Here is an 11,494-nt window from a genome sequence, read left to right on the forward strand (position 1 = left end):
GATGAAATGCGGGGGTCCCCAGGCTCGCCACCCCAACTTGTGCAGTGCTTCGGGTAATACTAACCACACAGGACGCATTGTAAAGCCCCGCGCAGCGCCACGTGTCAGGCCCAGCGCACGCCAGCGCCGCACGGGCGATGGGACGGCACAGGTGCACCCCAGCGCCGCACGGGCGATGGGACGGCACAGGTGCACCCCAGCACCGCACGGGCGATGGGACGGCACAGGCGCACGCCAGCACTGCACGGGCGATGGGACAGCACAGGTGCACCCCAGCGCCGCACGGGTGATAGATGGCACAGGTGCACCCCAGCGCCGCACGGGCGATGGGATGGCACAGGTGTCTTCACACCCGCACCTCTCCCCCAGCACGAGGATGGCTGACGGGACACTCGCTTGCTCCGCATCTCTTCTTCTCCATACTCCAGTAGTTTCTAGAAACACCCACCCCTCACCTGTTAGCATAAGCATCTACCTCTCCTACATGTTCCATCCCACAGACCTCGCATTCTACATGGTGGCCCAAAATGGCTAAAGGCAGTGAAGAAACAACCAGGTCTGGACACAAGGGACAGCGTTGAATGACATCAACTTGTTCTCATACACCTGGAAGGAACGGAGCAAAAACCTTGGCAAAAACCTTATGGAGCATCTAGGATGCCCTCAGTGCCTGAAAATTCACCGCACTCCAAAATGGCACCTAAACGATTCATTTCGAAGAATGGACATTGGCTGCCATACTTCACTTAAATTATATATATATATATATATATATATATATATATATATTATTGATATTCTTATTATTGAGCGATTTATGATGGATTGATTGGGAGGGAGGTGGGAATTGAACTCAGGGCCTGGGCACCGTCCCTGAGCTTTTTCATCCAAGGCTAGTGCCTTTGAGCCACAGCATCACTTCCAGTTCTGGGGTGGTTAATTGGAGATAAGAGTCTCATAGACTTTCCTGCCCTAGTTGGCTTCCAACTACAATCCTCAGATCTCAGCCTCCTGAGTAGTTAGGATTACAGGTGTAAGCCACAGGCATCCAGCTTATGGGAATGATTTTTATAGCATGTCATAGATTCTTTCAAGTCATTCTCCCCTGAATCTTCAATATAGACATCTTCCATTTTACCTGAGGCTATCCAGACTGTGGTTTAAGTGACTGGCCCAAGGCTAGGGAGTTTGACACTCTCAAGCCTGCCTGCATCTTGAATGATTCAATAGAAAGAAAATTCCAACACTGTATTATTCATTGGAAGAAGGCTAAACTTAATCTGGCCACTTTAAAAGTCAGAGGCAAGAAAAGGATTAATTGCATGCTGAGCTGATTTCTGTTAAAACTTGACTTGGTGAAGTACTGGCCAGGGGAGGGCCAATAATCACACAGGCCCTAAGTCATCTAAATGAAACTAGCTAATTACCTCAACTGCACACTAAAACTGTCACTGCAGATAGTTCTTCTTGAATTTTTATATGCTATTCACCCTCCCATTCGAAAATAAAAGGGATTTTAGGGTGGCTAAATTTAATATTTAAGAAAAAATTTACCTTGCTAGAAGTCATTTATTTTTATTCCCTTTCTTTTTTAAATTAATTTATTGTTATTATAAAGGTGATGAGTCATTTCTTAAATGCCATTGTTAGCCTAATGAGCTCCCTTCCCATAGCCTAGTACATTCCTTCCCCTCTCCACAGCTTAGCATGCTCCCTTCCTAGGTAACACTAGGCCATTTAGTAAAGGCAGTAAAGAATCATCCTCCAACTCCTTTACCTTGGGATGGCACTTCTCTGGGGCAGTTACCACCATATAAGGCAACAAGAGCCCCTTAGAGTGACCTTCAGGTCTGGGCAGATGCAGCATCCCTTATCTACTATTTGCTCAGTAGCCATAAATCCTAGTCCACCGTGATGAAGCTCCTGGCCCACACATCCACACCAGGGTCTCCACCTCCTAGCCCCTTCTAGGCCCTCCTAAGCCTCCTGGGTTATATAGGTCACCTCAGACAATAGCCCGCACTTCTCACTTCTACCTTGTGAGAAGTGTTCTTGCCGGCTCCTTTCCCAGCAATAAACCTTTCTTTGTTCTCTGTACCGGGATGTCTGCGTGGTTCTCTGGCAAAGTCTAAAATACTCTAACAGCCATAGATAGCTGATACACTGTTGTTTATCTCTTTTCATGTACAGGACTTTTTATTTGTCAGTGATGGTTCACACTTCTTCTGAGCTATTCAGGAGGATAAGATCTGAAGATTGCTGTGTAAAGCCAGCCAGGGCTGGAAAATCTGTGAGATTCTTATCTCCAGTTAACCACCAAAAAGCCAGAAGTGGAACTGTGATTCAAGTGGTTGAGTGCCGGCTTTGAGGAAAAAAAGCTAAATGAGACTGTGAGACCCTGAGTTCAAGCCCACACAGAGAAAAGAAAAGAAAGATTGTCATCTCACTTGGAGTAATGCAGCATGAGAAGGGTTGATATTAGAGATTCTGAATATCATTTTGTTCAGGAAGTATTTATTGAGAGTCCACTGTGCCCTGGGAAAGCATGGCGCATGGAAACCGGCTTCCTGTTTGTTTCTGTGGCGTATGGAACAAAGGCAAATGGATTTGCATGGAAGAACAAGAGCTTCAAATAAGCTTTGATGAAGTTCTCCTGTAATGACATCTGACATATACTACAGAAACAAATTGTTCAAGTGAAGCTGAGATCCATACATGTTTGTGCTGCTTCTCTGCTGGTGTGTTTTGAACCTTCATTTGTTGGGGGTGAACCTAATACTTAAATTTGAACTCAGGCCTTATACTTGCTAAACACCTGAGCCACCGGGCCCAGCCCTTTCTTCTTTAATTATTTCCCAGATAGGATGTCAAGTTTTTGCCCAGGCTGTGCAGCTGTGACCATAAATATGAACCACCGCATCTGGATACTTTAGTGAGAAAGGGGTCTTGTTAACTTTTCCTAAGCTAAACTTGAATCATTATCCTTCTTCTACCTCCTGAGTAGCTGGAATTACAGGCATATGCCACTGTGCTCAGCCTTGAACATTAAATTTTGCAAATACTACTAGAGAATGTCTCAGAATGTGAAAAGTGGGTTATTTGAAGAAAAGAGGAGTGAAGACCTGCCCCCGACGTGAGACATGGCACAGTGAAAAATGCTGGGGTCTAAGAAACACTGTCAGATATTATACAAAGAAAGAGCCACCCAGGGGCGATACAAATGACAAAATATTTGCCATTTGAGTAAGTCATTTATGCTATATATTAAAACCTCTAATAACTGACTGGCTGGGAAACAAAAATAATTCATGGGAGGGATCTTGCATACTGGAAACACCTGATTACCTATATATAAACACCTGGTTACTTATATACAAAGCTAAACTACTTACTAGTTCTCTATCTTAAAGGCAGCCAGGATGCGCATGGTGGAGAAAGCCTGTAATCCCAGCCACTCAGGAAACTGAGGTGGGGGAGGGGATTGCTTAAGTACAGGAGTTCAGGGATGTAGTGTAAGTTTGACATCTATATGGTGACCTCCTGGGACAAGTAGGTTGCCTAAGGAAAAGTGAACTGCCCAGGTCAGAAAAAGGCAGCCACTTTTAAAAATACTGTTCACTGCTGCTGAACTGCAGAGCAAAGGTCTACTTGGATATGTACCTATGTGTAAGACTGCTTAACAATGATTGCAGAGTTTCACAGCATCTCTCTTAAGAAAGCATCTAAACACAGTTAGCATTTGGTATAGTCCTGAAATCCCAGAAGATGTGGCAGAGGCAGGACTGTGAACTCCTGGCCAGTCTGGGGTACATGTCTCAAAGAAAACAAAATCCAAATCCCAACAGTTACTTTTTCCAAGATGTCCATTGTATTATTCTCAACCACAAACAAAAGAAATTGCACACCATCTATAAACACAAGAAGTTGGAAGTCACCCAAGTATCCAGCGCTAGACAGATGATTTTATAAAGTGTGATAGCTACTCAATGAGGGGGCACCAAATGGTGTCACCACAGTTATAACATACCATGTTATATGTTCAGTGCGAAGCAGAAAAGTAGGATTGGTCTAAATGTGCCGCTTGCTAGCTCTGTAGCTGGTCAATCTTTCTGCCCACTCTCAGATAGGAGGTTAACAACTGTATCTCCTCTGTGCAGCTGTTATAGGTATTAAGTAAAACTCTGTTACAGTTATTAAGTGAAATTCCTCGCATGAAGAGTTTAGCAGAACAACTTGAAAAGAATAACTGTGGCACGAGTGACAATTAAAAATAATTATTTTCCTTCTCTCCCTACCTCTCCCTTCCTTCCTCCCTCCTTCTCTCCCTCCCTTCCTTTCTCTCTTCCTCCTTTTTTATTTCTTTCTCCCTCCATCTCTCCTTCCCTTCATGCAATCCTTTCTTCTGTTGTTTTTTGTTTTGTTTTGTTTTAGTTCTGGGAATGAAGCTCATAATCTCATGCATGCTTAGCATGAAATATCAATGGCGCCACACTCAGCCTCTAGTTCTTTCTATTTTAAAAGGAAGATATAATCTTGCCACGAAAGAATCATTTTTTTAACTATTTAAATTCAGAATTGAAGATTGGAGAAAACTCTGGAAAAAAATAGACAAGGGGGGCTGGAAAGGTGGCTCAGTGGTAGAGCACTTGCCTTGCATGCTCGAGGCCCTGGGTTCGATTCCTCAGCACCACATAAGAAAAAAGCCAGAAGTGGCACTGTGGCTCAAGTGGTAGAGTGCTAGCCTTGAGCTGAAGAGCTGAGGGACAGCGCCCAGGCCCAGAGTTCAGGCCCCACAACCGGACCCAAAAAAAAAAAATGAAATAGACAAGGGTGTTCTGTGCCAGTATTTATGAATTCCAATGTAATTCATTTCCTAATTTCTTTACCTTTCACCCTGCTTTTGTATTCTTGAAGGTTTTCTCCTGTTGGTTGGCTCTACTACTTCGTGCGTGTGCATGTGCGTGTGTGTGTGTGTGTGTGTGTGTGTGTGTGTGTGTACTGGTGCTTGAATTCTAGATCTCAAACTCTCTCCTAGCTTTTTCACTCAGGGCTGGCATTCTACCACTTGAGCCACTTCTGGGGTTTTGCTGGTTAATTGGAAATAAGAGTTTTATAGACAACTCTGGTTGGGCTAGATCATAAGAGGTAAGCCTCTGTGCCTGGCTTCTATGTTATAAGACATAGGAAAAAATACTTATATCTTAAATTTAATTTAATTTGCAACAATACTTTCTAAAGACGAGACAGACTTGAAGTTCATAGAGAAATTACAAATATTGCTTAGTAGCAAACTCAGTGACTCCCTGGTTACGTAAGAGTTGCAGGTTTTCACCCCATTCCTTGTCCCTCCTCTGCTATCCAGCCTAAAGGAACTTTCCTGCTATTCCCAAGGCTCTTTGCACAGCCCCTCTGTATTCTTATACTTCTTGCCTTCCTTTCTCCAGCCAGCTGAGAACTGAAAAAACAGATGTACTGCAGAAAGCCAGATGTTCTATGGAGAGCCAGGCTGTTATAAAACTTACAGCTGATTTATCTTACTTTGCTTAATGGATACCCAAGTGATTTTTTTCCAGTCTTGGGGCTTGAACTCAAGGTCTGGGCACTGTCCCTGAGCTTCTTTTGCTTGGGACTAGCACTCTACCACTTGAGCCACAGTGCTACTTTTGGATTTTTCTGTTTGTGTAGTACTGAGGAATTGAACCCAGGGCTTCATGCATGCTAGGCAGGCACTCTACCACTAAACCACATTCCCAGCCCCAAGTAAATTTTTTTTTTAAATATCCCTAGACATCCTAGTTTCTATCCTTGAAGCAGCAGTGAGTGATTTAGTTTCTTTAAGTTTTTTTTAAATTTCTAATTTAAAACCTAAATAAAGGCACTGGTTGCCAGGACCGACATTTGCAATACTAGCCACTTAGGAGGCTGAAATCTGAGGATCAAGGTTCAAAACAAGTATGGGGGAAAAAGTCTGTGAGGCTCTAATCTTTAAATAACCACTAAAAAGCCAAGAGTAGAGATGTGGCTCAATAGAGGGACAGCCTTGAATGAAAAAAAAAAAACAAAAAACTAAGGAACAGCACCCAGGCCCTGAGTTCAAGCTCTAATACTGGCACAAAAATGAAATAAAAATAAAAGCAAATGAAATAATAAAACATAAACAAAGGAAAGACCGCTACCAGTAATTCTTTCCCCGTGGCCCTCCAACATCTGCAAATGGGTAGGGCACAGTGCTTATGCATTTTGTGTACACATCTACCCATGAGCAGGCTGGGATCTGCAGGAAGAGAAGAGAACAGGCAAGCTATTGCGCTGAAGGAGCCATTGCCCCTGAATTCTAATGTTCTGGCATTCATTTCAAGGACAAGTGTGACTAGGGCTTGGGATACATATCCTTAGATAACCTCCCGAGAGTTCACACACGTCTCCTAAACAGAACACCCAGAACTCTCTCTCTGCCCCTTGGCTTCCTTCCTCTCTGGTTGTTTCAGCAGTTGATTTGATTATGACAGGGTATACCATCCCTACCTTCAGCTGCCCACTGCCTCCTTCCCTCCCTCCTCCTTCCTTCCCTCCCTCCCTCCCTGTGCATTCAAAGAGAGTCTGTTGGAGAGAAGGCAGCTGTGTGGGGCTTGCCCCTCTCCCTTAGGAAGGATGGCCTTCCTGCCCAAAGGAGACAGCAAGCCCACTCCATCCCCCCTCCTGAGCCCTTCAAGGCTGCTTTGTGGAGCTAGAAATGAATGTGGGATTTACCAAGAGCAGACTCCAGGGGCACAGGCAGGGAGGCCTGCCCCTCAACTTACTGTAAGTGCTAGCTTATCTTAGCCAGCACTTCCTTGAAATGTTTATTAGCTATAGAAGGAAACAAAGAAGAAAGACTATTTGAATATTCACTCTGCTGTGGCTGTGGAAAAGAGATCACGCTGTGTTGTAAAAACTAGCTGGACATGCCCCATCCCAGGACCCAGATGTCAGGCAGGAGACTGGATCTTTATTTCTCCAGAGAGAAGAGTATGTCTCTCCATCTGCCATTAACCCTCATTGAGAGCTGGAGAATTCTCCGTGGTCAGGGCTGTCTCTTAGGTTGCAGTCTCAGCAGGTGTCAGTTGTACCTCCAAAGTTGGGACAACCATAATGACTCCAGATACTGCCAAGTGTTTCCTGGGCATAGTTAAAATACAAGGTGGCCAGCTAAATTTGAATTTCAGAGAACTGTTAGAATGTGAGACTGAAAGTGTTCTCATGCCAACAAATTCTCAGTTGTTGATCTGCAATTCAAATTGGACTGGGTGCTTTGTCAGTGCATTTGTTAAATCTGGAAAATGCTTCCCAAGGAATAAAAATCACTTCCCATCTTGTTAAATCCCTGCCTTAAAGACACCAGGAACCAGGAAGTTGTTATTGGTGGATGAATCAGGTGATGAATCTGTTAAAGTTGGGAATGAGTGGCCAGACACCTGAGCCTTTCCTCTTGCCAATCTCCACCCCCTGCTTCAAGGTAGACCTCTGGAAGGTTCTTTTTTGGAGGCGGGCAGGCCACAGGAACAGCTAACCATCCTGGTATTTGAGGTAATGCGAAGTAGACTCTCTGGCTGTGATCTCAGTAGAAGACCTACCTAACACAGGCTCTGCCCAGTGGTACCCAGGTATCCCACACCCCTACTTTTGCTGATACTTCACTCTTAGAGATAAGAGTGGACAGAGATTTAGATGGAAATTCCGGCCCAAATGTGACACAAAGAGAAGGTAGCCTTGTCTGCCATTTCCACCTGTATTTCTTAACAGAATCCTAAATGTAATTCAAGGTGGTGATGTGTCCAGTTCTGCTATGGATCATCATTGGCCCAAGCTGGTTATAAGGATCCTGTCCTCTGTGGGATCCAAACAACTCCACCTATAGAAGACTATGTGATTCTCTGGCTCTTCTGATAGACGAGTCTGGAAATAGCTGATACTGCCATGACATTGCTGTAAATACATATACTACATTTGGAGCAATGGTAACTATCTTATGAAGGAAAGGCTGAAAGAACTATGGAGTTATGAGCCCTAATGAATGCCAACATCTACTTGTATTGCAGTGTGTGTGTGTGTGTGTGTGTGTGTGTGTGTGTGTGTGTGTGTGTTTGTGTGTGTGTGTGTGTACAGGGCCTGGGCACTGTACCATAGCTTTTCTTGCTAATGGCTGGCATTGTGCTACTTGAGTCATAGCTCTACCTCTGGCTTTTTAATGGCTAAATATAGATAAGAGTCTCAGACTTCTGCCTGGGTTGGCTTCAGACCATGATCCTCACATCTCAGCCTCCTGAGTAGCTAGGATTACAGGTGTGAGCCACTGATACATTATACTTTTTTTTTTTTTGCTTTTTTTTTGCAAGATTTTTTTTTCCCTTGTCTCTCCATTCACAATACAGACTAGGCACAGGCCTGGGCTGAGGTGTATATGGGGTAGGTTTATTCTGCCTCCTCTTTCTATACAGTCAGTGTAAGAACACAGCCTGTGGTAAGCACCCGGAGGCCTGCAAGATTTTTTTATTTGCAGCCGAAAGCATTCTTATAATACAGAGACCAAAGTAAATAATTTGGAACATAGAATAACCAAATAAATATCTCAAAGCTATTTAATATCCTTAGAGAATTTTGATATTGCTTAAACATTTCTCCCAAGGTGAATATTTTCATTAGTTTCTTAATTAGTTTTCCAGCACTTATATAAAGGCAGTTCACACACACACACACACACACACACACACACACACACACACGTGCGCACACACACACCCCAAAACATATATACACACATACATAGTCTTGTTTTTCTTTTCTGCACTGAAAAATAGCACACTGTATATATTTGATGCAGTCATTACAAAGCGCTCCGCACTTTGTTTTTATAACTTATACTCTGAGCCGGGCGCTGGTGGCTCACGCCTGTAATCCTAGCTACTCAGGAGGCTGAGATCTGAGGATCGCGGTTCAAAGCCAGCCCGGGCAGGAGAGACCGTGAGACTCCTATCTCCAATAAACCACCAGAAAACCGGAAGTGGCGCTGTAGCTCAAGTGGTAGAGCGCTCGCCTTGAGCTGAAGAGCTGAGGGACAGCGCCCAGGCCCAGAGTTCAAGCCCCACGACCGACAAAAAAAAAAAAAAAAAAAAAAAAAACTTATACTCTGGGGGCCTCTCTGCATAAACATGAGACTTTCCACATCCCCTTTGACAGCTGCACAGTATCTCGCGAGGTAGATATGTCTTAATTTATTCAACCAATATTCAACTGCTGAATACATGGGAAGTTTGCAATATTTAAATTTGACAAGTTGACAAATTGGATAGACTTATATCTATGTCCTTTCATACTTATGCGGGAGATAGCATAGGAGAGATTCTCAAAAAAAATGATTGATGGGTCAAAGGGAAAATACTTTGGCATTTTGAGTACGTATCACCAGCTTCTCCAAAAGGAGTTATGTGATTTACAGTAATATATGGGAGAGCCTGTTTCCCCTCAGTCTTCCCAAAAACGTGTGATGTCAAGTGTTTAGTAAGATATGCTTTCTCCCTTTCTCTCTCCCTCTATCCAATGCAATAGGTGAAAAATGGCTTGTTAGCATAGCTTCATGTTTTCATCTGTGTAAGAGCCATTTAGAGTTCATTTATCCACAAACTCTCCATCTCCTTTTTTTTTTTTTTTTGTCTTTTGGCCAGTCCTAGAAGCCTCTGCATTGCCCCTTAGCCTTTTTAGTTCAAGGCTAGCACTCTACTACTTGAGCCACAGCTCCACTTCTGGCTTTTTCTGTGATTAATTGGAGATAAGAGTCTCACGGATTTTTCTTGCCTGACTTGGCTTCTAACTGTGAGCCTCAGATCTCAGCCTCCTGAGTAGCTAGGATTACAGGCATGAGCTACTGGTGCCTAGCTCCATCTCCTTTGTTTTTCTTATCTTGATGTCTAGAACCTGTCACAGAAAAGTTGCCAACTCAACAGTCACAAAAGGACATTTTTTTCCCCAGAAGACATGCAACCACCAGCCAAGAAGCAATCATAGGGGCTCAACACCACTAAGAATGCAAATCAAAACCACAGTAAGACACCACTTTACATCTGAAAAAAGGTAGAAGGTAATAAATGTTAGCCAAAGAATAGATTTGGTTTTTGATAAGGTTAAAATGTGAAAAAGAATGGCCAGTGTTTATTGAATTCCAGTCCCAAGACCTTAAGGTCTTAGGATGTTCTGCAACTGGAGAAATGATCTCTCTCCCCCTAGATGAGTTTGGGACCCTTAGACTGGTCCCCACTTGGCCTTGGCAGAACATGACTGTGACTGCAGTCCCCCTAACAGACTGGCTGTCCATGTAGAGTTACCAGACCAACAGCATCATCACTATGGGGAAATAAAAATCTGAGTCCATCCAGGTGCCTGTGTCTCATGCCAGGAATCCTAGCTTCTCAGGAGGCTGAGATCTGAGGAATGCTGTTCGAAGCCAGCCTGGGCAGAAAAGTTCCCATGAGATTTTTTTTATCTCCAATTAACCACTCAGAAACCAGTAGTGGCTTGTGGTAGAGCCCTGCTAGAAAATGTTAGGCCCTGAGTTCAAGCTTCAGTACAAGCAAAAAAGAAAGTCATTCCTGAGACAGGAGCAAATCATTAAGAAACACATTTAGTGAGGAAACAGTAATTTTCCAATTTTCTGAAATAATAAAATTTCGTTAATGGCAAGATGAATACATGGCAGCCAGTGTGTCCTGTATATTTGCACAACAGTTTTATAGTCTTCTGGGGAAGAAAATGAAAGGTTATTTAAACAAAGCACACTGTACTTGCAGAATTTTGAATGGTCACGTGATCCTAACGCTTTCGGCTTCTGTGATTATTAGTGCATCAGTGAAAAATACATTTTGAAAAACATTAGGTACAATAGTAGGAAACTGCTTTTGAGAATGTTATCAGATTGCTTTGGGAAGGCGAAGGTTATCAGTGCAAAGGAAGCTGAGTTATGCAGGAGCAGGGTACTGTCCATGGCCAAGTTCTGAGGCTCCACAGAGACTCATTCCTAATTGCCCAACATTAATTTTACAACATTGGTGTAGGTTGTGTGTGTGTGTGTGTGTGTGTGTGTGTGTGTGTGTGTGTGTGTGTGTGTGCGTGTGTGCCCACGCACTAATACTGGAGCTTGAGCGCTTGAACTCCGGGCCTGAACATGGTCCCTTAGCTTTTTTGCTCCAGGCTAGTATTCTAACACTTAAGCCCCAGCTCCATTTCTGGCTTTTTGGTGGTTAATTGGAAATAATCACAGACTTTCCTGTCCTGGCTGGCTTTGAGCCACGGTCCACAGTCCTCCGATCTCAGTATTCATCAAGCACCAAATGAATGAATTCCTATAAACCACAAGTTTTTCTCTTCACCCTACTCCCCAGACTTCATACTGTCCGATGGAAAGCTCTACCGCTATGTGTGTGGATTTCCTGAAATAAGACAGACAAGAAAATGAAGGCAAGGT

The 11,494-nt window shown here is 43.6% G+C and overlaps 1 non-coding gene across 1 annotated transcript; it reads right to left on the reverse strand.

Moving 5' to 3' along the window:
- Positions 1-8,386: 8,386 nt before the first annotated feature.
- Positions 8,387-8,517, reverse strand: LOC138828543 (small nucleolar RNA SNORA51). Its single transcript, XR_011372291.1, has one exon. It is a non-coding gene; the product is annotated as a small nucleolar RNA SNORA51 (small nucleolar RNA).
- Positions 8,518-11,494: the final 2,977 nt, after the last annotated feature.

The sequence above is a fragment of the Dipodomys merriami genome, unplaced genomic scaffold, assembly GCF_024711535.1.
Source record: "Dipodomys merriami isolate MVZ:Mamm:240054 unplaced genomic scaffold, mDipMer1.0.p SCAF_16, whole genome shotgun sequence".
NCBI lineage: Eukaryota > Metazoa > Chordata > Mammalia > Rodentia > Heteromyidae > Dipodomys > Dipodomys merriami.